We start from the raw sequence: 25,685 nt of genomic DNA, 5'->3' as shown, positions 1-25,685 counted from the left end.
AACTGGGCAGGACCTCAGCAGGTTCAAGCAGGTATAATCTTCACTGAAGTTAATATTATAAACTGATTTACATAAAGTTAAAGAACTTAATTTTTCTTGGACTTTACTGTAAAAATATTTTTTCTCTAAATGAAATTTGAGTCTGTACTTTTGAGAGAAGTTGTAAGATTATGTTCTTAAAAAATATATATTTTAGCATAATCACAGCAGATCATCACTGCAATCTTTAGTTTTTATCAGTATCCTTTGAAACACATGCTATCCACCTCAAAATTAATCATTCTTTTCATAAAAAATCAACAGTTATTCAAACAGATAAAATATTAGTCTTAAGAAAGGGAATAAGAGAAGAAAAATCAAAATACTAAATTTCTTACCCTAAGCCTTCTTGCCATGAAAATTCAAAAATACACTTCTGTTGCACATTAATCACTTGAGCTACCATTGGGAAGAAATGTCCCCTAAATCAAATTCTACTCAGCTGTTGGGAGGAACATTTTCAATACTTAGAGAAAGCAGCAAGCAAGGATTCCTCAGTTTTTCACCTTCAATGAAAGATTGAGATAGAACCACACAACTTATTCTGGCCTCAGTTCATTAGCTGAAATGGGTACTTCACATTATTTCACAAGGCTTCATTAGTCACAGACTATAGCAAATAGAGCTAGCATGAAAAGAGTGGATTGGGTGTCACAAAGGCATTTCCCTGGTCAGAGGAGAAAGTGGTTGTGTTTCACTCTGATTCTTAGAGAAAACAAGCACAAAAATGTGGTTTGGCTTTAGTGGAATATGAAACAAGGATGAAAACACATATATTTATTTGTCTTGATTAATTTGACAAAAAAAAATGTTTTCTTATGTTCTCATGTGAAAAAAATCATGGAAGAGTAGTCAAGGTGCAAATGTAATATTGTCAGTTTCCATTCAAACTGATTATCAGAGAGCATCACTTATTGTCTCTGCAAAGCTATTGCTGTTCTTGGAGAGACTGAAGAGATTTTGAATTTGTTTTTCAGTAAGTTTTTTTTCCAGACTCTTCATTGGTGACCTCAGAAACAAAAAGAACCCTCACTGGAGGAGCTAGAAGAGTCCACTCCTTTTACAAAAGCACCTTAAAAAATAATGCATTATACTTTGCCACACCTACCACCATGTGCACAGAGATAGAGGGGAAAAATTATTAAACATTAAATTACTGATACCTACTAGGTTGCAATTAACTAAATTGTGGTAGAATATCAGCACCAACAATGGGGAAAGAGAGATGTAATTTATAGTTAGGTTGCAAATGAGAATGTTTGTGAGAAGGAATGATCAAATACAGCAATAAAGAGAGAACTAAGACAGTTAGTAGAGGCTGGTAGCTGGATATATTTAAAGCAAAAATAGAATCCTTCTCAATATGAACATAAAAGCAGGAGTGGAGGGTGGGAGAGTTCATTGCAGCAAGCTTCCAATATAAATTTTATAATAAAAGTGAGGCACCTGGATTTTACAGTGCAAACATCAATCTGTAAAGGTCTGACTGGGACAGTCCTGGATCTAAGCATCAACCTGCTCTTTCATGAACCCTTCTCTATATGATAAAGTCAGAAAATGCTACTTAACAATGCACGATCACAAGTGGGGAATAACTCAAAAAATATAGCCCTCAATAAGCAATCTCAGGTTTTACACGAATAGCCCAAGGAATTTTGGGGCCTGTTTCCAAACGTTGCAGTTCATTATTTCTGGACACTGGGGCCAGATGAAAAACCCACTGTTTCCCTCAATTTGTAACTCTAACTGCAGGTTACCTTTTGATTTGTCTGAAACAATCTTGCTACCTTGGAGCTTTTGAAACTCTGCTTTCTGAACACTTTCCTTGAGTATTTGAATTTTGAAAAGACAGTGCAAGACTTCAGATAAGACCCTTAAGTCACACTGTAAGTTTCTATTTTTCTAGTGAATGCATACAATTTTAAAGCTAATTTCGAAGTCTAATGTTCAAATATCGGTTTGAATTTGACATTCTCCCAAGTATTTGTGAGGAAAAGAAAGGCCATTCTGAGAAATGCCTCCCACTAAAATTAGAGTATTCATGGATTACGAATTCCTGTGTGGTATGAATAGGGTATCAGCACATTTAATAAAAAACTGACACTATTAAAAATACTCAGAGAAAATATGTGGAATGATTTGTCAGCCTACTTCAGGTGCCCATGCAAGTAGACCCGGTCCTTGAAAAAGAGTCCTCCTTCACATACAAGCTTCTCAGGCTTCCATCATTCATTCATTTGCAAACACAAACCCACTGTCAGTGAAGGAAAAAATGCTATGTGAAGTATTACAGGAGCTTGACTTGACCCTGACAGGTTGATGGGCCCAGACAATGTCCACCCAAGGTTATTAAAAGAGCTGGCTGACATCCTCATGAGGCTGCTTTCTATAACCTTTGAGCAGTTGTGGACATCAGGAAACATCTCAGAAGACTGGAAGATGGCTGATATGGTACCATCCACCATACCATCTACAAAAAGAGCTTAAGGAGGATCCAGGATGTTATAGACCCATCAGTCTTTAGTTCTTGGGAAAGTTATAGAATGAATCCTGCTGGAGGCCATCCCAAATCAGAAGAGGCATTTGATTGGGAAAGTCCAGCACAGATTCAACAAGGACAAATATTCCTTGACAAACAAGATTGTGTGCTATGACAAAGTAACCCACCTTGCTGATGTGGGGCGAGCAGTGGACAATGTCTTCCTGGATTTCTCCAAGGGTTTTGATAGAATTTCCCTCACCCTGGTTTAAGGGTAGCTGCAGAGTGGCATCTCCTGAAAGATGGGTCATTTTTAAGGACTCTTTATAGGTGGACCAGGGAATCTGGGTGAATGATGCTGAAGCCCACAGCAAGGTGTGATAGTTGAGGATAAGATTAAAATGCTTGCTAAAGTGCACAGTTTGTTGTGAGGGCACCTGATGCTAACAGTTGCAAAGAGTTAGATACATGTTATGATTCCTCATGAAGAAAAAGTAAGCAGTTTAATATCTTTTGCTCTTCTAAGTTATTGTAATAGATTTCTGAATCTTATATTACTTAATTATTCATAACTATTCAACACTAACTTCAGCAGAAATACACAAGATAAAAATATTACCATGTCTGCCACTAAAAATTTCTAGTTTGAGAAATAGTTGATTATTGTAGAGTTAATCATGGGAGGAAAAAAGAGTGTACCAAGAAATTTTCCTTATATCTTTTTCTTTTTTGATCTCCATTGACAGGCATAGCAGGATCATCAGATGCTCAGATAAGCAAAAAGCACATCAGAGAAAGCCAAGTTTAAAAAAAAAAACTATAATTTTTACCATAGCCATCAGCCTGCAGCTATTACAAATGAGTAATTTATAAGTGTGTAATTTACAGAATGTGTATGGATGCACATTTAATGCTGATACAAAGACAGCTTGGATGTGTAATGAGGTTTTTATAGCATATTGTGCTATGTTTAATGTAGGCATGTAGGTACAGTTTCCTCAGCAATCACTAAATGTTGGTTGAGGATGCTTGCTTTCTTTTAAGCCTGAAAAATGTGCATTTAAATAGAACTCTAGAAAAATTTACATAATTATTTCAAATCTGTCAATGTCTGTTCTTTGGACATGATCACTCTGTAATGTATGGAGGCTACATTAGTTATGAGAGGTTTTTTCAAACTGTCACAGCACTACCAAGATGAGAAAACTAATCCCCTGCTTAATGCATGGGTGGATCTTTCTGGAAAACAATGAGAGGCATCCTAGGCAGAAAGGGGTTTATTTACCATAAAATACATTCTCAATATATTTCTCCTCCTTTTTTTTTTAAATTTTATTTTTTTAAGCACATTTGCATGAAAACAGGATCCCTGCCTAAGGACGCCCTTTGGATTCCTCCCACCCCCTTGGTATTTTAACATCCTCTTGTGGTGACCAGCTTCCAAATTCTGTCAGCACCTACAAATTTAGCCTTTCAAATGCATCCACTGATCTCCTTGAAGCAATCTACTGAATGTAGTGCAGCACATGGACAGTGTTTGCAGGAGCAGAGCTCAGATAATTATTTCCAGATGAAGTGTGCTGCAAAGAGAGTGGTAGAACTAGCGCAGCTAGAAGAATAAAATTTCAAGAAACTGCATTCAGCCCAAATTTATGCCCCTCAACAATTTCTTTGCCTGGAACAGCTCAAGCACAGGACAATTTCCAGCAGTAAATCAGGAGAAGTTTATGCTTCACAGTCTCAAAGGGAACCTGTGAGAGACAAGAGCAGTGGTCTCAAAGAGCTACAGACCCAGAAGGGATTCCTTCCTTAGGATGCTGCTGACCAAGATGGCAAAGCAGAGGTGATTTATGCCTCTGTGGTATGAGCTGTGACTCCAGTTGTTTTTTGAAGAGTTCATTTTTAGCTGAATCCACAGGCTAAATTTGGGGGTGCTGTTCTTGCCCTCAGAGACAGCTGCAGTTACTGGATCAAATCAGCTTTTCTTGCACTCTATTGCCTGATGACAATACTGAAAAATAACATTAAAAAATATCGATAAGGTACATTAAATATTTTAAGTATATTTTCTCTTCATTTGAAAATGACTTCTGTGGTAAATCACATCTGTTTATATTTTGCTCTAAATAAGGAGAGTTGTCAGGTTGTTTTCACCTGTGTCTGAGCAAAAATTCTAGAAATGGGCTGCACTGTCCCATGTGCTGGTCTATTTTATCTTTATAGCTGAAAGCCCCAGTGTATTGTCAGAAGACATCCCCACCTGGGGTGTTCACAACCAGTAAGAAAGCATATCCCAGGTTACCAAACCCAACAGAAATTTAGGGGAAAAACAAAAGAAGAAGAATCAGGCCTACTTTACTGGCAGGAAAATATGAAATTTGAGGAGGCTGCTGTGTGCTTCTGAGGGATAGTTCTGATTTGGAATTTCATTGCCAGAAAAAAGTAGCCATTTTTGGCCCTAGAACAAATCCTTCTGAAAGCCAGATTATGCTCCAGGTCAAGTACCGACTTGGAGCAAATAACATGAAACTTAGTTTCATTGCATTGCAGTGCTTGCAAAGCTCCAGTGTATCTTTTGATTCCCAGTCTACCATTCAGTGTTAACAGAATTCAAAAGCATAAACTAAAATTCTTCCTAAGGCACTGAGTTTCTTCCATTTCTGGTTTTAATTGGGATTTTTATATACAGTTTCCAGATGAAGTCATAGGTCAGGCCATCATTTCCCAACTAAACTTTACCTAAAGGTCCCAGAACCTCAGTGAATCTTTAAACAGACCCCAATCTGTTGTTCAAGTTTCCCATGCAATATGGAACAAGGTGAGTTTCCATTCTGTGGCTTGGGGCTTTGCTGAGGATCCTTTTCAAAGTGTTTCCTTCATGCACATGCTTTCCTTACTGTGTTGTAGCTTGCACCAATCTAAATAAATGGCGATAAACACTGAGATTATTTTATGAAAAATTAGGCATCACCACCTTCCTCTGTGTTCTGTGTTCATAAGTGACAAGTGACATACAGCTGGGTTTCACTCACAGTTGCTAACACCACTTGCCGGAGAAACCTGACAAATAAAGAGAAGCAAAAGTATGAAAGAGAATAAATTTTGATACTAAAACTAAGTAAACATGACATGTAATTTATCAAAAGCATAAATATAAGCAATGCCAACATGGGGTTTTTTTCCACTAAAATGATATATTTTACCAGAGGGATATTTCAGATTTTTCACTTAATGCCAAGGTAAGTTTAATACCTTTCTAATCTACAACATATGGGTCATATGATATTGCACATTATTTGCATCACCAATAAAACAGCCCGTTAATCAAACATGCCACCATAACCGACAACAGTATAAACTGGAAAATGTGCTTAATATTTTAAGTGGAAATATTTGCTTGAAATGCTCTCTTTTGGTGTAATAAACATCTGCCAATTTTAGCACTGGTCAAGCGTACCAAAACTTATTCTAAATCTCTATTTATTTGAAGACTTCACTGGAAATAAAAATCAGTCTGTGAATACATTTATCTCCAAATTACCTGATGTAGTTTTATTTATTTTTTGCATCAGTGTAACTGTGCACGTTTAGAATAGAGTCATCGGCAAATAACTAATACGTATTATTTGTGTAATCATGATATTTCACCCAAGCTTGGTCATTCTGTAGCAAAGTGTACTAGAAATGAAAATAAAATGTACAAATAGATACTTTTCTTTATAAAATCTCATACACTATAATGAAACATTTGTGTGAGGCAGGAAATCATAGGCACTATTCAGAATTCTCAATTCAGCCTTTAGCTTGTAGCAGTTTCAGATTTTGAAAACAGGCATAAAAAATAGATACAAAATATACCAGTATTTTAAAATAAAACACATTAAGTTAAAATTACAGAAATGCTTTTTCTCTTAAACAGAGAAAGGAAGGAGATCTGAATTCTGTTGTTATTATTACTGTGCTAAAGAAAATACTTTAATTATTTTCCATAAATTTACATTAATCTCTCAGGCAAACATCAGTGCTTAGATAAATATGGGGCATGTTACTCCCCAACAGAAAATAAAGCCTAACCCTTTTTCTACTAGATTTCACCTCCAGCACTCAAACAGGGACTGAATTGAAAACCTCTGAAGTGTAGGGTTGGCTTTGAGCATAGTTATGCCTTCTTTAAAACAATGAGAAATTGAGGCTATGAGTAAGAATTCTCCATCCAAGATTAATTTGCCAAATTAAAGCTATAGTTATCTTCTGTTGTATTCTATTATGTTGGTTTGTCCCTGTTTCCCCTATATTTTGTATGTTAATGGTTTTCCCCAAGTTCTGTGTACTCCCTTTTGTTCCCTATATGGTCATTCCCCGCCTTTTGTTCCAGCACCTTCCCCATCAGTCACCTAAACCCTGCCTACCCTCCTTGCCCAGCATTGTAAACCCTTCCCTTTTCCCCAGAACGTTCTATGTACATCAAACCTCCTTCAACGCCCTATTGGATTTGACAATGCAATCCCTCCTGCGCTGCAATCCTGTTGTTTCCCCGATTACTGTTCTCCTCCCATAACTCCTCCCCAGCTGTACTTGATTGGTTATCTGTTTGTATCCGGCTCTCACCCCCCCTTGGTTTAAAATCCTGAGCACTCCCTGTGTTCGGTGCTTTTCCTCTCTGAATCCCCTCTATGATAAACCTTGTGGACTATATCCTAGAAGAAGAGCCTTCCTTTTGTCCTTTCTCCTCATCCTCGTAGAAACCCCTGGATCACAGGAGTCTCACCAGGTTCTCTCTAGGGCACTGCTACAGGGGCTCTGTTCCCCTCTCCTGTTAAAACCCCCTGGGGTGACGAGCTAGCCCTAGCTCCTCCGGGACAAAAAGGTGGTTTCCAACAATCTTCATCACAGGTATTAGCTGTCATGAAAGTATATCTAAAGAAACTTGGTTACTAAGCAGGGAAGAGGGGCTGTATGTGGAAGTTTGTGAGTAGCTGTTAACACTGGGGATTCCATTCAGTATTTTCATTTGCACAACTCACCATCTCTCTCTCTTTTAGCCTCCTGCAAAACAAATACAAAAGTACCTTTCTACTAGGGTTCTACTTAAGGTTATGCGAGACTAAAGCATTCACAAGACACTATAGGGACCTACAGCAAAAGCTGCTATAAAATCAGAGAGTGTTGCTGCTTTTTATTAGAAAACACCTTCCTTTAAAACTCCTCAACACTTTTCCATTAAAATTACACAGGGAGGGGAGAGGAAGGGAAGGGAGGGGAAAAGAGAAAAGAGAAGGCAAGAAAAGAGAAGAAAAAGAAAAAAAGAGACGAGAAGAGACGAGAAGAGAAGAGAAGAGAAGAGAAGAGAAGAGAAGAGAAGAGAAGAGAAGAGAAGAGAAGAGAAGAGAAGAGAAGAGAAGAGAAGAGAAGAGAAGAGAAGAGAAGAGACGAGACAAGACGAGAAGAGAGAAGAAAAAAAAAAAAGAAAGAAAAGAAACCCTCAACACTATTCTCAATCAGAAAGGTCAAGCTGCTTTCAGCTAAAATGAGAACAGACATTACATTTTATTCAGTACTCACAGGCATTTTTAAATTTTATAAAAAGTTCAGTAAAGGCTTTTGGTCTTATTTCATTCAGATATAACCAAAATGAGGGCCTCTTCTACAAATGCTTACATGTGTGCGCAGGTTTAGGACAGTTTCCAGTGAAACAAGTTGCTTGTATAAATCTAGGCAAGTGCATTCCTGTTTGTAGACTCAGAGTCTAAGAAACCATTTTTTACCATTTCTCTGAATCATTGCTCCAAACCTGCTAATAGTAGCAAGTTCCTGCTGACTTTAAAGTAAACAACTAGTTCTCAGTGGTGGTATTAATTATTTTCCTGATGAAAATACTTCTAATCTCCCTAGATATTTTAATTTCATAAGAATTCATTAAAAATAATATTTTCTAAAATATCAGAACAAAATATTAAGTGAGCCAAGAGAAGATGTAAGTCTAAAAAAGGGTGAAATTTACACTAGGTGTCTGCCCAATGTAAATTTTCATTAGATGTCATGCTATCCAGTTATTGTGAAATAATAAAATACATCCAAAGAGTGCTATTATTTTTTTTTACCTCTGGGTTCTGATGACATGCACAAGCTGTTAGAGTAATACTGTCACTAGCAACTCCTGATAAAAAAATAGTTCTATTTAGTACAGTTGGGTGCAGTTCACTCTCTCTATACTGTAAATATAAACCAGAATATCACATGAGAGCAACTAAATTATATAACTGCTCATGTAAACCTGTGCAATACCCTTAACGGCCCCCCGTAAATATGGAATGTTTTGCTGTTTCTTCCCCTTCTCAAGCACCCAAACTTGGGTGTATTTCTTTTCAAATATTTTATTTAGTTGTACAGATCTTTTTCTCCACTGCTGTCAGTCAAGGCAGTGATGGGGTGAAGGAGCAGTATCAGTCACTGTGCACAGCAGGAAATCAAAACCTGCAGAAAATACTTGCCATCAGCAAGAGGTAGAGTTGAGCTGCCTACTTGACAAATGCTTCTTAGACCTAAATAAGGCAAAAAAGAACAAGCACAATGTTTCAGAGAAGCAGTCTGTGGTAGACTGGATTTAAAAAGAAAGTGTGGGAGGCCAGCACTCTTAAGTGAAAATATTTTAAGTTTTGCTATTGTTTCTAAATAGCAGTAAAACACATAATAAAATCCCAACTCTGTAGAAAAAAATTAAAATTTTCCCACGAGTTAATGGCACTTCTGATAAAATTAATTGGGTTTTTCTTCACATTAGAAAATGTCAGTCTATCAAAACACTCTAGAAATATATCCATTTCCATGAACTTTGACCAAAACATGTAGAACAGTACGAGTCAAGGCAAGGTAAAGGCTTCTAACAGCTCCATTTTCTCCTTGCATAAGTAAATTATGCCATCTCTGTTTTCTCCAAAGCAATGTTTTTCATAGCATTTTTACTTTTCTGGCCACTCAGGTACCCCATATCCAATAGAGGACACAGAATAAGACCTTGCTTCACCTGACATTTGAGTGACTGTGCTGTGGTAAGGACCAGACAGAGACCTGATGGAGAGCTAAGAGAAAGCCATGGTTTAATTCCTCCAAGCTGGACAGTTCAGCCTAACACATGTTTGCAATGTTCTGCTTTTCCTGAGGGACTTTTTGCACTCTGGCTCCTACAGATGCCAGTGACACTGGGCCTTTACTGGAAGGACCTGGGGGTAACTGCAATTGCTTCAATGGTAGATAACTTAGAAGGTGATACACACCTAGGCTGGAGAATTGTGTCCTAAAAATTGCCTCCAGGACTCTGAACATGGCCTTCTGTTCTACCTATCTGAATGAGGCAAGTTTGGTTCTGAATACAACATCTGTTTAATCATTCTATCTCTATTCTTATGGATCATCCATGGTCTATTTATTCCAGGGAGTGCTCCCTGTGGAAAAAAATCATTAAGAATGAAATGTTACCGCTTTTTTTTCTGTTTTCTAGCTCATCCTTTTGTCCATTTATCCCTTGTTTTGACCCTGCTATTATCCAATTGTACTTAGACATACTTTTTAATAATCTCTCCAGGTGCTGCTGCTGTCTTGACAGAGGGTACTTAAATTTTATTGAGATACAGTCAGGGAAATAACTTAAATTCAGAAATTATACCAGTAGTAGAGGAAAAACCATCTTTAGACAGTTCTGTCTCTAATTATTGCACTATCACCTACTGCTTTCTTCACATTTCCCAGAATTTTCAGGTTCAAGAAAGATATTATTTTCCTCTTCCCTATCTGTTATACTTTCAGAGGTATTAAAAACTTACCCTACAGTATCATAAAACGCTTCTGAAATGGTTTCATCTAACTTCATATATTTACAATTGGTAATTACAAGCAGATAACCAAAAAAAAAAAAAAAAAGAAAAAAAAAAAAAAAATAAACCAACAAACAAACAAACAAAAAAAACCCACAAAAACAAAAACAAACAAACAAACACTAACCAAAAATCAAAATAACAAAATAACCCCTCTTGTCAATTGTATGGGCACCTTGTCAGAGTTTCCAAGCACATGAGTATCTATGTTTCACCACAATTATGTAGAATTGTAGAAAATAGACCTAGAAGACCATAAAACCCTGTAATATACCCTCATGTCAAGATCAACCATACTGAAATCTTCCATCACCTTTTCCTTGATTTCCTTATATTTCACTCATACAGATTTCATATCACCTGAAATAAGAAAATGCCAAGTCACTTCCTGCTTTCTTCCCTTTTCTCTTTCTTACTTTTTAAGAAAATTCACAGCTTTTTCAGCTTTTTGCCTTGAGTGCAGGGCTACAATACCATTTTTGGTACACTTAGTCATTAGAAGAGTTGAAATAGCTCTTAAGAAACTGCTTTTTTTTTTTTTTTTTTTTTTTTTTTTTTTTTTTTTTTGAGCCTTGGAAAGGCTTTTGTTTACCTGGAAAACATGCTTATCCAGAGCAATTCTCCTTTTTGCTAGCAGCCAGAAGAGAGAAGGCTGAATTTAAGCTATGTTGTGTGTCAGTATTTTGATTGTACTCGAAACCGACACATAAAATCTCTTGATGTCACAACCCTGATCACCATATGATCAACACTTATGCATCCTATCAAGAATCCTCATCACAATGAGACTGTCTCTCATCTCTCTCTGTACAAAAATATTTACACAGTGCCCTATTCAACTGTTCCGTTTCCTTATACATTTTGGGCTCTATTCCAAAACTGTCCTTTGGTATTGCTGTTTTGGGGGAAGGAAAGAGGAGAAGTTAAATAATGTTCTCCATGGATTCTTTCCAATCTGAGGCATTGCTAGCCTTTGCTTACTGCCTCTTACCCTCTATTTTGTTGTGATAAATTCTCCTAAAAACATTCTATCTGTGCTTTCCTAAATCTAGATTCCCTTCTATTCCCAGCATCACCCTGAAACATTACTCCTTTGTTTTCAGTCATTATCATTTGTCTTCATCTCTTATATTTTTAATTAAATATGTAAACCTCTGTAAAGAGGGTTGGATCTTAACTACATACAAGATAAATCTCCTTTCTCCTACAGATGTGTCACATTCTGCCACCCTCATCATCCTTCTAGTCAGTAGCAGTAGTTGTCTGGGACCTTAGAGAGAAGCTCCCCAATGGAGAAGAAAATACTTACATGAAGTCTAAAGATACTTAAACTTAGTCATAAACTGAGCCTGTTTATGCACAGTTGTTAAATGAATGAGTCAGTGTACAAAGCTGCTCGTGAATCTCAGCCTAGACTACTGTCTGGTACCAAGAGAGCATTTCTTTCTCTGTGCTTGGCCTTTCAGGGGTTTGTCTGTTTGTTTATCTGCTTGCTGACACACCCTCTTCCCAAACCTGCTCAGTCCCAAACCTTGCTTCACTTAAGTATCTTCATAGCTAACGGTGGGAAAGAGGTAACAATGGCAGACTTAGCAGAAAAAAAGAAATGAGATAGCAAGGGAGTTAATTACAAAAAAAATTAAAAATAATAATTTTAAAAAACAACAACAAAACAAAGAAACCAATAAACCACAACAAAACAACAACAAGGACAACAAAACCCAAACAAGCAAAACTAAGTAACATGATTTCAGTCACTGGACAATGTAAGTTTGGTGAGCTGCTGACGGCAGCTCTGCTCTATGCCAAAATACTCACAATTCTCTCCTTGTTTGTTAGCCCTGTCTTTGGCTTTCCTGTGCCAGTTCAGATCCATTAAGGCCATATATTTTAACAATGATGACTTTACAGTCAAATATACAATGCATGAATTCATGGTGGTCAAACCCAAATGTACTCTCAAAATGCTAACTCTTAGGGAAATAGTCCAGAGGGGGGTTTTGTCATAATATTTATTATAGTAATACCACAGATTCTTTTAGCAAAACCACTGCTGTGTCAGCAAGTTCTGGAAAAAATAATAAAAGGGACTATAAATAAAATACATAAATTTAATTAAAGATTAAATCTTTGAGAGAAACCCCTCCTTAAAAGGGTCTAAAAGTTTTGTGATTTTATCTTTGTGATATATCTTGTTTTTCTCTCCAATTTATATATATTTTTTTTAAACTTACCGCTTATTTACAAACATAGTAATTATTCAAATTATGAAGATTTTAAAAGTCACTGGATATGAAACTATTCGCCTAATAAGTAACCTAACCCTGATACAGTAATTGTCCAAAAACACCACAGAGGCAATCAGGTCAAAAAATTGAATCTCCTACATTTTTTGGTTGTTGCATTAAAACAGATTTTTTTTTTTCTATTTTGAAAGAAAGACAACTTGTTATTCTTGACCTACTTGAAAAAGTATAATGTTAAATAAGCAATCCATAAACATCTGAATAAATATTACTCCTTTAATATAACTGCTTATAATTTTCAGATGTTCCCCATGATCCTGGGCTGCCTTCTTTTAGTATCAGTTTGTGTTTTGAGATAATTCCATTCTTTCATGCAAGTTCCTGTGAAAGAAACTCTGCTTGTACAAAGACCAGTTATTATACATTATCAAAGCTGTTGTTCTTAAAGATATCCTTAAATAACATCATAGACCTTGCAGATTGATGACATGAAAAGTTTAAGATACTGAGATCCAATTTGAGCTGCTTGCTTTTCAGAAGACAGCCTGCACTGCAGACAGGTGGACATATGGAATATCTGGTGTCTCAGAACAGCATGTTCCAGGAATCCAAGGCGCTGCAGTTTAAGTTTCTCATCTCAGGCAGGTGACAAGTACTGTCCTTCAGAGATGCTTCTCTATGCACTAAGGTTGTAGAGGACACAAAAGGAATCAGGGAGAGCAAAAATAGTCCTAATTTTCAGTTTAAAAAAAAAAGGGAAACATGACCTTTTTAGAGGAGACTCATTTGAGGACATTTCCTCCTAACTTATCTCAAACCCAGACAGTCATCTTGCGTTGTGACTGAGGCAAGGGTTAAAGCTTAGACATAAAGGTGGAAGCATGACACGTGTGAAAAATCTCACAGATGTGAAAGAAGGTCATCAACTTGAGGAGCCTTTCAAGACCTGATAGATACAGACAACTAATATGTTATAGAAATGCTGGATCTCTGATGGGCATCTGATTGTGTAGAACAGTCTAAACTGTCTGGGAGATGAATACCAGCTATGAAGCTTGGGTAAGTGAATCCCAATCTTATCATTCTAGATAAAAGACCAATTAGCTCCTGAAAGGCCTATCTTGTTAAGTTTTGTGGGTTTATATACCAGAAATAAATAAAAGACTTTAACATGGGAGGGCTTACTTATAGTTTTATTAATGGGATAATAAAACAGCAAAATGAGTAATGTGTTAATATGTTAGTTTAAAGTATGCACAGACAAGGTAATAAAATTGCTTAAGTAGACAATGTCCTTAAAAGATACTAGTGCAATCATAGATTTTGAGGCAGAAGGTCAAGATTTTATGCTAATGCATTATTTTAATTTAAAAGTTAAATTTACCAATGGACAGATAAAATAAGGTGTCTTCAGTATATCACAGACTGCATAATCTTATAGTGCTAAGAAAAAGTATTGGCCTTATGTGTCTCTAGGAGCCAAATGCATATTTTCAGGGCAACAAAGGAGCTTAGCACAATTTTCCCAAAACAAATCTTCTGATACCTATCATTTCCCATTTTCAACAGATCCTGTCAAATCAAGGGTATTTTAACATTATAAGGAACTGAAAAGTTCAAATAATTACTTGATTTTCTCAGCAGAATGGGAAATTGAATCTTCTTTCTTTCTCCACTTGAAGTACGCAGAACTTGCTCTAATAAGGTAATAATGCCCATTGTAACGTTTAAAGAGGTATGCAAGTATTTAATAGATGTGTTGTTCATTGTTTTCCACTTAGCAGTCAACTGATCCTGTTGTCATTTGGCAAGAGAACGTATCTTGAGTATATGTCCAGATGCACTTTGGCCAAGAACAGCAGTGTCTAAACTTACCTTAAATCAGTCAGCTCAGGAGCTGGCAGCAGTTTACCAGTGACAGTGTGGAATTCAGCATTAGCAAACAGCCCAGTCACTTGCCCTGCAGGAATGTTTCCCATGTAAGATTTAGGCTGTCACAGCTTTTAGTGTTAGAGCTAGTTAGCTGAAAATGAATCACTGCAGCTGTGCTGCACTGGCATTATTAGACATCTGTCCTGTTAAGAGGAAGTTCCTCTCATCCTTTAACAAGTACAGAAATTGCATTAGTTCTGTGAAGAACTTCCACTTGGGGAAAAAAGGTCTTCTGAATCTTGCCCTGGTAATTTAGGGAGGTTTGAGAAAAATAGCCATATTGAAAGCTACAGCAGGGGATGGTGGTTTCTCTCTCTTCTAACACGCCCCCTTTCATGGCATTCTCACAGACTACATTCCCACCTACACAAACCTGGCCATCACTGTCACTGCCCCACGCCTGCTGCGCAAAACATGCCCCCCTGTGCTGCTCTCCCACCATCCTCTCCAGCACCTGCCACTATCTCCTGTCAGCTCCACCTCTCAGCAGGGACCACTAGGATCAGGCAAATATGGCCTGATCCTTCAGACTGTTCCCCTTCAGGGAAAGTGGCATTCGTTTTACAACTATAAAGTCACATATCTTTGATATCACTCTGGTGTATAAACACATCATCCTTCCTGAGAAGAATATGTAGAGCACTGTCCCCTTTCATGCTTTCCCTGACAATGGCTTGACCTTCCACAGGCTTTGCTACGCTATTCAATCCATAAATAATGCCTTTGTTTCTCTCAGGAGAGCAACAGCACATCTTCGAGGCTTTGCACAGCACCAGCATGTGGCACTGTACGTTTTGCTGAGCCTGGGCTGGTAAGCACAGCGTGAGGGTACCACTCACACGTGGTAAGAGAGAGCGCCAGCAGGAGCTGGAGCCAGGCTGACACAAAGCTGCCACACTCCACCAGTGCAGAAAAGCAACTGAGCATGCACAGCAGCCAAAGCTGAGGTGCTCCAGGGACTCTTGATATCATTAACACTTTGGTTAGATACTTTAAAGGCAGGCTGCAGCTGAAGCAGATATTTGAAAAAGATAATTTTGGCTTACAGACTTGAATTGCTTTCAGTAACTCTATTTTATTCCTAGACCTGAGCTTTAAAGGTAAAAACTACCTCAAAACCATTAGATTTCTTAGTGTCCACTTCTCTGGGTTTTGCTGTTTGTATTCTAACAGTTAGGATTATCAATGCTTACCACAGATTATGGAAAAAATATTATTATATTATATATGGCCTTCATAAGACCATGCATTCCCCTGCTCACAAAGGTATTTTAAATAGGAATACTTGCATCATTACTGACAGATGCTTGTCTAATCAAGGCCTCTAAGAATGTGAGACTACAACTTTAGGCAATCCATTCCAGTGATTCACTTTGGTGAATCAGTTTTGTTTTGGTTTGGTTTTTTTTTTAACCTGATGCCTAATCTGGAATGATCTTGTTGAGATTTAGTAATTCTCCCACATACAGTGAAGCATATACCCTTTTGGAACTAATTTGCCTTGAGTTCTTTATCAGCAAAAACAAAATACCTGATGAGATTTTTGAAAGTAGCAAATGCTTTTACATTTCCCATGAATCAGATCTTTGGGAAAAAAGAGAACAGTTTTGGTAGCATATAGGAGGTATTAAATTCTCTCTGAAAAAAGCCATCACACCTCTTATTGTAACAAAACAAAAATGCTAGTTGCCATAACTGATTTGCCTTCACCTGTTTCTAGCCAAATGAGCCACTGAAAAAAATATAGATGTGGGTGGTTAGGAAGAGATGTGAAGACCTGGTTGAAATAAGCGCAATATGTTTAAAATGTTGAAACACACAGTGGGGTGAATAGCAATTTTCTATTGTGCAGAAAGACAAGTTGAGGAAACTCAGCTAACATCTGTTAAAGTTAGGAAATATCTCTCTACTGTGATTAAAAGGCCTCAGGAATTCATCGTGTTATCCGACACAGGATGGATTCCACTCACTACAATTAAACACTTACCTTTCATTCCACCCTCATCATTAATATAGCTCTCTGCCATGCTGAAATGGCAAGGTTATAAACACACAAGGATAGAACATCATGAGACACCTGTATCTATCAAAGAAATAGCACAGAAATCAATAGCATGGAGGAGGATGATCCTGGGAATTCTATGAGTGGATGTAAAAAATAGATATCTGCAGGTATGCCAACATCCTTGTGTCTGTTGTGTGACAGATTGTTTCAGCACAGCTGAAGTGTTCACTTTATTGCTTTTTCTCCTATAGCTATAATATAAACAACTCTCTGGAGGCCTTGTATTTGTTTCACTTAAATATTTGGCTTTGTATCTATTGGAAAACACATTTCCTACTTTCTTATCCTCCTGAAGTCACTTGGTTTTCATAACTGAGTAATGCATCTGTTCTGCAGGAGATATAAATTCTTTCATATCAAAGTCATTGACACTAATCAAATATCCTAATTGACCAGGTAGGAAAAAGTACAAGTCAATGCATTTGAGAAAGCAACCCAAATACTTGTGACTTATGTCATTTCTAAAACAAAAACACAATTAAAGACCGAAGCAGTAAGAGATTGTCATTAAACTTTTGTACAGTCAAAGCACAATAATCCTGTAATTAGCCAGAACTGAATTCTCACTATTACTAAAATGCATAATAATAAGAATACCTTGTACGTTATTACTCTAAAATTAAAAAAGGCACACAAATTTGGTACATTGATGATGTGGTAAAAGTGTTAAATTGGTTTAACTCAATTAAAAAATGATAAAAGGTTCTGCTCAATCTGGAATTTTAAGATTTACCTTTTCTTTTTTTACATTAACTGAAAAAATCAAATACCATTTTGACCCAAAGCATTGAACTTCTTAATTAAAAAAAAAAATATGAAAATAAAAGAGCCTGGGACCATTTCAGAATTGTTTGTTGTTTAGGTGAGGACAGTAAATTCATTTCCTCAAGAGCAGCTTCACTAAAGCTAATTGGCATTTTCCAAATGCTCAGTTATCCATATTCCAAATGTATCAGAATCACACACCCAACCCTGAACTCTGCCATGCACCACAAAAGAAAGAATCATGGGCAAACAAAGCATGTTAAATATGACTAACTGAAAATGAGAGAAGAGATAGATGCCAGCCCGGGGAACAAGGACAAGAAGTAGATTAGCCACCATTTGGGGTTTTTACTTCTACACTGCTCTGCTGCAAAGCTTATTTATTTAAAACATTTGGGTAACTCCCCACCCCCCTCATGTGAACAGTGTTGGAAAAGGATCCTTACTACTGAATGACAGTAAGAATAGGAAAACCTAAGCAAAATACTTTTTAAAATGTCAATCACAAAAGGGTAGTAAATATGCTTGTACCAGAAAGTCTGCCATTAATTTTAATGAGATCTTCTCATGTGGAACATTTACAGGTTTCAGTCTAATGGCTAAAGTGTAGCATGTACCACTGTCAGTAATAATAATAAATTTCTTCTTTAATATTTCTGTACTATAATGTAATTATTGGTGCATTTGATGTGGAAGCAATAGCTCTGGAGTTTACTTTATCCAAAATATGTTTGAGCTGGCTCCCTGGACATGTGTGGCTATCCACATCAGTTACTGGATCTGAATTTTGGAATTCAGTTTCCAACATCCAGAATTTTGGACACCTTGGATTCCTCGGCTCAAATGATCCATTTAGAAACAGGTGAGCAGGGAATAAGGCTGGAAGTTTTACCATTGGATCATTCAGTCATACTAAATGTCATCTGTAATCTTCTTTTCTGTGAGCCAATATAATTTCAGACCAATTACTCTAGGGAGAAGAATGATGAAAGAAGTCCTGTGTTGTTCATTGAAGAGTTCAAGAACTAAGAGAGTGTTGTATCAATGCTTTGAAAGAGAGCAAACCACTAAAAGCAAAATATTATGCCTACCCTTTTCTTCTGACTCTTCGAACAAATTAACATATAACTGGTAGTCAAGCAGAGTGGCCCAAATCTCCTTTATGTGGAGACCAGAATGTATTTGAGGCTTTACTTCATCAGAAAGATACTGTAATATCACCCAGGCCTGAATACAGCCTTACTTGGTAAAACCAGAGCTAAATCCTAATGCTAGACATAGTCTGAGAAGTTATGGATTTTCTGATAGGCAGAGGGGCATGAATTTGAATCTAAGTTCTCTGGTAAGTAAAATTTCTTCTATGAGCTCAATTTTTGTTTCTGTGTGATAAAAAGAGCATTTTGTGAGAACTTACAGGTGCTAGAAGAACAGTGTCCAGGCAGGTCAGAAAACAGGTAGCTAGTGGGCTTGGGAAGCAGGGGTGGCCATGCAATGCTTGGAAGTCCAAGGTGACAGAGTCCAATTAACTCTTTTTCTTCTTCTTCCTTCTATTAGGAACAGCGTGAGCTGATGACATTGATCACCTACACAATCACAGCTTTACAATCAAAATTTTACAGAGTTATGCTGGATGCTGCAGATAGAAAAAATATATTCCTGTGTGTGTATTGAACTTTGTTTTTTAATATTATTTGACCTGCAATGTCTGCTCATTGGCATGAAGGATTAAATAGAAAGTTGTTTTATTTCACCACAGCCTGTTTAAATGTTTGAACAAGCTTAATTCACCTCTTTGCTTAGTTGCACTTTCATAGCCTTTTCCCATCCACTTGTCAGCTTTCTGAAAGGTCCCTATCAGATTGGCCAACATGAATGCAATCAAATCATATGGGGAAAAAATCAAAAGCAAAATGCTGAAAAATAAAAGGCCTTTCCGTCATGCAATTGTGATTTAAATTTGCATGTATCCAAATATTTCCTTTGGTAAAGCTTTTCACAGTCCCCTGTGCAAGGCAGCAATCAGCTGTTAAAAGCAGATAAATGAAAGAATGGAAAATTATAACACATTCCACCTGCATATTGGCTTTAACACAAACATCAATCACTTTCCAAGGTAATTAGTATTGTGCTGGTCTGCAGGGACCAGGCAAATGAAAAGAGTAAGATTTAATGCTCTATGCAACATGCATAATAAACACACGCACATCCACACGTATGCACACATCCATAGCAAAGGGGTTTTCACAGATAAAGAGCTTGCAGCAAAAGCTCCATGTGAATGTGATAAATCTCTTAAGACAAATTTAAGAACTAAATTTAAGAGCCATATACTGATTACATTTATACAGAGGCAAAACCAGAAAAACACCACTGATGTCCACACCATTTCCCAAAGTTCACAGAAGTAAATGAAATATGAATCTGGCTTAAAGTCCTTGCCAAGTTCCCGAGCAACAATACTTTCTTGATTAAGCAAAGCTATGAAGCACAAGAAGCTATTGTCCAAGCAGCTGGCAGCAGATTGATTAATAATAGACAAGCTAAAAGTTATTGAATTCATTAAGCTAAATTCTATTGCAACTTGAAATAACTGAGTCTTGCCACTGATCACTGTTTAGGCAAGCTTGTCATCATTTCCCATAAAAGGCGGCAATAAATCAGTAGCTCAAAAAAAAACCATCAAAAGTCAAAACTGGACAGAACCCTAGGAAACACAGAAGCTGTGAAACCATTTCATTTTAGAAGCTGAGGATGGATAACAACTCTAATAGCAATCAGAATAAAAAGGCTTATGCTACAATTCATCAGATACCTTTAATCCAAACACGTTATCAGCTAATAAAGTAATGCACTCACAACTGATGGGTTTTGTCTTTAAAATACTTTTGTTTGTTTTCAACACACACACATGCACACAAAAAGCCAAAAGAACAAGACATTGATCTCACAGTCATATTAGGAGGTTCTAGTGTCCTTTTTAAATCTGTGCACAAAGGAAAAATAAAACAACTTTCACTATTGTAATTACTAATGAAAAACTGGAAAAGGATGTGCAAGCCATCATGTAAATGATTAAGAGGATGTCAGGTAAGCATTTTTAAGAGTTCCTACAGTTTAATTCCTATTCTCCCTCCTTCCTTTTTCTAACTGAAGTCACAAATGGTTCCTGACCCCAAAATCTGAAAGCATCTTCGTGACTCAATGCAGGGAACCTAACGCACTTGTGATGATTATTGCCACAGCATTGTCGGTCAGCTTATGCCCTATGGAATTCAGAAGATGAGAGATTAACCTGTACATTGAGAAATTTGCCTCCAACCAGCATAAGCAGTACTTAGAGCTGCAGAGCGAAACACAGGTCATGGTTAATATAATAAGCTCTGGAGAAAAAGGCCAAAAAAGGCCTGGATTTCTTGCCATCCTGAAATGCTGAAAAACTGGCCCTTCAGCTATTTCTCTGGGATAATACAGAGACTAAACTGGGGAGTCACTGCTATGCTGTAGATGCCCTTTTCAGTTATAATGGACAGAAAACATATTGCCCAGACCAGAAGGCAGAGTTGGTGTTTTGGTCTGAATAAAACCCCTTGTGGGCATACATGAGCTAGCCCTCAGCAGCCCAGCTCAGGTGTGGGAAGCAGTATTGCCCTATTCTATGGCCTGACAGTCTGTCTAGACTAACAGGCAGGCTGACAAAGCTGTGAAAAAAGCTTTCTGAAGTGATCAAACTGCATCTGATATCAAAAGGAGTTCTTCAGGAATAGCTCTAGGTCTGCACATCTCTGTTGCTGGAAGTAAGAAGTGGAGGAGATCATCCTGTTCACTTGCAGCACACATGACAGCATTTCTGGAAGCAGTTCTCCATGACCAGTGCTACAGCTCATAATCCACATGTGGTGTTATTCAGCATCCAGCACAGGAACCAGCGAGTGGAGCAGAGGACAAGCAGACTGGGACTGGAACGTGCATGAGGGAGAAGACCCTAGAAAAGACTGGGTGAGGAGACCAGCATGAGGGACAACAAGGAAGAGAAACTATATATCTGACCTGGATTTCTGGTAAACATTAGGTGATTAACAATCTCAAGACAAGAAGCTCGTGGAAAGAGTGGAAACTGCACAAGGAGTTGGAAACCTGGGACTGAGAAATGTCATTAGGGAGAGTGCAACAGTTGGTCACAGGCAGAGAGACAGCAACTAGATGAGGAGGTAGGGAAAAAGATCAGAGGGAACATCTAAGAAAGAGCCCGGTTATTGAAACAGAGCAGGGAAAATGTGAGTTATGATCCCACACGTTTTTGTTCTTCCAGTATTTCCTCACATGGGAGCCAACAACTTTGTAATTTATGCATCCTCTTAACCCCCTTGGAGGTCTGCTGAAAAATAAATTTTGCAGAAGTGAGGTCAGCTTTGCACTCCTTCCAGGGCTTAGGCTGTTTCTAGCTTATTCTTTCCTCCATGGTGTGGATGACCCAGAAAAAAGGACACTTATAAAAGAGTGGAGAATAGCGTCCAGCCTTTGCTGTTGGGCTTGGTCATCTTGCAAAGAAACTGATGACAAATTCAGCAATTCTAAGAGACATCAAACAGAGAAGTGTATCTGTTCAGAAGTAGTAGCAGTGTTTCTCACTTAAAATGTAGGAACTAGTAATAGACTGTGTGTGGAAGATTTTTATTTTTTATTCTTCTCTTTTGCTTTTATGTTTCTGTTCCTGAAAAAATCTTTGGAAAATAGCATTTTATTCAGATGTCACACAGCTGACAACCTGCTGATGCCATCAGGAGATATGTCTTACTTCAGCTGAGCTGATTTGACAGACACTTGTAAAGTTTCTCTGCTTTATGTCTCAGCTCCAGGAGACATGCTTACAGAAACAGAGCATTCTATCTATTCCACTTGTGACTAACAGATTATTATTATTTGTTTCTTATCCCAAACAATCAATACTTGGCAATCTGTCCTGAGACACACTGCTCACAGTTCAGTTCTTTCTCCTGTGTACTGGACAAGCTTTTCTCTGTTATTAACTTCATTTTCCTGCACCTAAAGCTGACCGGTGAGGCTCTTTGGGACATTGCTGTCAAAATGATTTTTCAATAGAAAACATTATTTTTGCAAAACCTTTTTCTGGGAAAATGGAGTGAGTGCCCAGCACTTAATTTACTTCAAGGGCCAGGGCAGATCATAGAATACGTCACTCCAGAAATTTGTATCTGCATCCTAGCTTAGGGGTCAGACATCATTGTGCGGTAAGAGATGGCAACGAGGCAGCAAGAAAAAAGCAAGGACAGAGGTATCTGCAGATTATATCTCTGTGAGACTCTGCTGCATCCTATAAATATGCTTAAGATGTAAATTTAATTGAAGTGAGACTTCAGCACCTTCAGAGGCTTTTGGGATGAACAAAAGGAATCTGTTGTCCGACTTCAAGTCATTTACCATATTTAAATAGCAGCAAATGTCATGCCAGTAAGCCCTGTTATATCCAAGATATGAGAGCTAAAAATGCAAGCCTGGTCACATGATTTTAAGTGAAATCTGGGCTTTGTCTTATTTACATATCCTTTGTGAAGCAAAAAACTTTCAGTTAGATTTTCAACCTGTTTTATGATTAAACGGGATCCTGAACTTTTTCCTACTGGGCAAATATGAATTTGCACATCTGACTTAAATCTAAAACCTATTAAGAGCCTCATGGTTTCACCCTACAAAACCCTGCAAGAACTTGTCCTATGTGCTGCAAGACTTCAAATGGAGTCAAGACAGTCAAAACCCTAAAAGCCTTCACTGCAGACTCACCTCTGCTGAGTCCTCTGTGACAGTAGTGAAAGTCAAAACATGAAAGAGAATTACTGACAAGTCACAACATGAAAGAGAATTACTGACAATCTCCAGGACTTCAGAGCTATTTGGTAATCAAATCCCTAATTTCCACCAGTTTAACAAAGCCAAAAGAGCTCAGTACACATGCACAGAGACAAGCAGACAAAAGCCCACCTACAGAGCCAGCCTATCCTCATGGGAATGGCATGTTCTTTTGCCCATGGCAGATAATCAAAGGAGATCATTCCAGTTATTTCCAGTCTCCTTACTACAACTGCGAGCTTTTCTTAGCAGGGAGGCATTTTGTTGCATAGGCACAGGGTGTATTCAAGTCCCTTTCCGTCACACCAATCCTCTCCTCCTCTAAGCTTCAATCCCTAAAGGAGATCCTGTCAAGCTCAGGCACTAAACACCATTTCAAGGAAGTCTGAACAACTGCTTCTCTATTCTTTTCCTGGGATGTTGTTCTATTTAACTCATAAGTACATTTTAAATAAATGATCAAAAAAATTTCAGTTATGTTTCCAAAGCATTAAAAAAAGCAGTAAGTGTCTGTGGGAATTCTGGTCATCTGCTTTTGGTAAGTTACGGAAATTTAGATGAAGGTGTCCTTGAGGGTATTTTCTAAGGCTAAGACACCAGAGTATTCTCTTGACACAGACTGAGGAAGGAAAAAGAGAACAAAAACAATGCTGGATCTGCAAGGCAGAACTGCAGATCAGAACAGCTCTCTCAGCATTGGAGTGTCTGCCTCTTGGTCCTTCTCCTGGCTTGCCCTGTGTTTCCAAGCAGAGAGTCACATACAGTTTCTAGTTTTAGGAAGTGTATGGCACTAGCGACACAGTCATAGTTCGGATGACTGGGCAATCATAGTCCAGCAACACTGGTCAGATTTACCCAGGAGGTCAACCGCAGAGCAGCTGCCCGTACACACACAGACACGCACACACCGACACACAGAAAGACAGACACACACACAGGCACACTCCTGCATTCCCAGTGGGTCACACGAGGCAGTGACCACACACACAGTTACTGCACCCAGCTTAGGGTAACTGTAAAAACAAACTTTTCTGGCACAAGAAATAGAATTAGCACTAAGGAAAAATGTACCTGAAACCACAATATATAGATGGAAAACGCCCCTGAATCTACAGTTTCCCAAAGCATAGGCTTTGCAGCAGTAGAAAGAATGAGAAAAGATTTGTTACACTATTGCCATACACCCTTTGCTTCACAGATACTCTGTCTGCCAAACAGAAGACTTTTATTTTCCTTTTGAATCTGAACTCAACATTTCTGTTGGCATTACTACTGACTTTCATGTAGAAGGGCTTTTTTCTACAGGACTGTATCTACCTCATTTGTTTCTCAAAAATAAATTCTATGCAGGAATAAGATCACTTATTGGTGTGTGGTGTGTAAGAGGTCTTGTCAAACTCGTGACAGAAGCTGAAAGTGCCACCAGGCAGGGAAGGCAGGAAGAGGTTATCTGGTCTCCTCACCAAGGTTGTTGAAATCAAAGATGCTCTGGCAGAGCCCTTCTCTGCCTGCCATTGATGTGCCACTCCTGGCTGTGAAAGGGGATGAGGCACACTGGCCAACACCTCATCACTCACCCTTGACCTCTCTTCTGTCCTTGAGAAAACAAGCCCTGAGTTTCTTAAATCACATATACATATTAATATGTACTTAGACCAAAACCTTCACTGTGAACCACTTCATCTGTGAAAAGGAGATAAGAACAGGACTTCATATTACAGGGTTATTTATAAATCATAGAATCATAGAATGATTTGGGTTGGAAGGGCTGTTAAAGATTATCTAGTCCCAATCCTCCTGGCACCAGACCAGGTTGCTCAGACTCCAGAAAACTTGGTCTTCATCACTGCCAGGGATGTGACATTCACAACTTCTCTGGGCAGCTTGTTCCTGTGCCTCACCACCCTCACAGATAGAATTTCTTCCTAATAACTAATATAAACCCACACTCTTTAAGTTTGAAGACACATTGCCTTGTGTCTTCTCACTACATAGCGCAGTAAAAAGTCTCTCTCCATCTTTTTTGTAAGTTCCCTTCAGCTACTGGAAGGCCGTACTTCTCTTGGATGAACAAGCCTTCTCCTGGATGAACAAACCCAGTTCTGTCAGCCTTTCCTCAAAGGAGAGCTGCTCCATCCCTCTGATTAACTTGGTGTCCCTTTTCAGGACTCCTTCCAACAGAGGTCCATGTCCTTCCTGTGCTGGGAACTCCAGAGCTGGATGCAGCACTGCAGATGGGGTCTCACCAGAGCAGAGCACAGGGGTAGAATCCCCTCCCCTGCCCTGCTGCCCACACTGCTTTGGATGCAGCCCAGGACACATTTGGATTTCTGTGAGTGCACATGGCTGGGTCATGTACAGCCTCCCATCCATCAGCACCCCAAAATCCTTCTGGGCAGGGCTGCTCCCATCTGTTCATCCCC

Source organism: Hirundo rustica, chromosome 6 (genome assembly GCF_015227805.2).
Source record: "Hirundo rustica isolate bHirRus1 chromosome 6, bHirRus1.pri.v3, whole genome shotgun sequence".
NCBI lineage: Eukaryota > Metazoa > Chordata > Aves > Passeriformes > Hirundinidae > Hirundo > Hirundo rustica.
Note: the sequence above shows the minus strand (reverse complement) of the source record.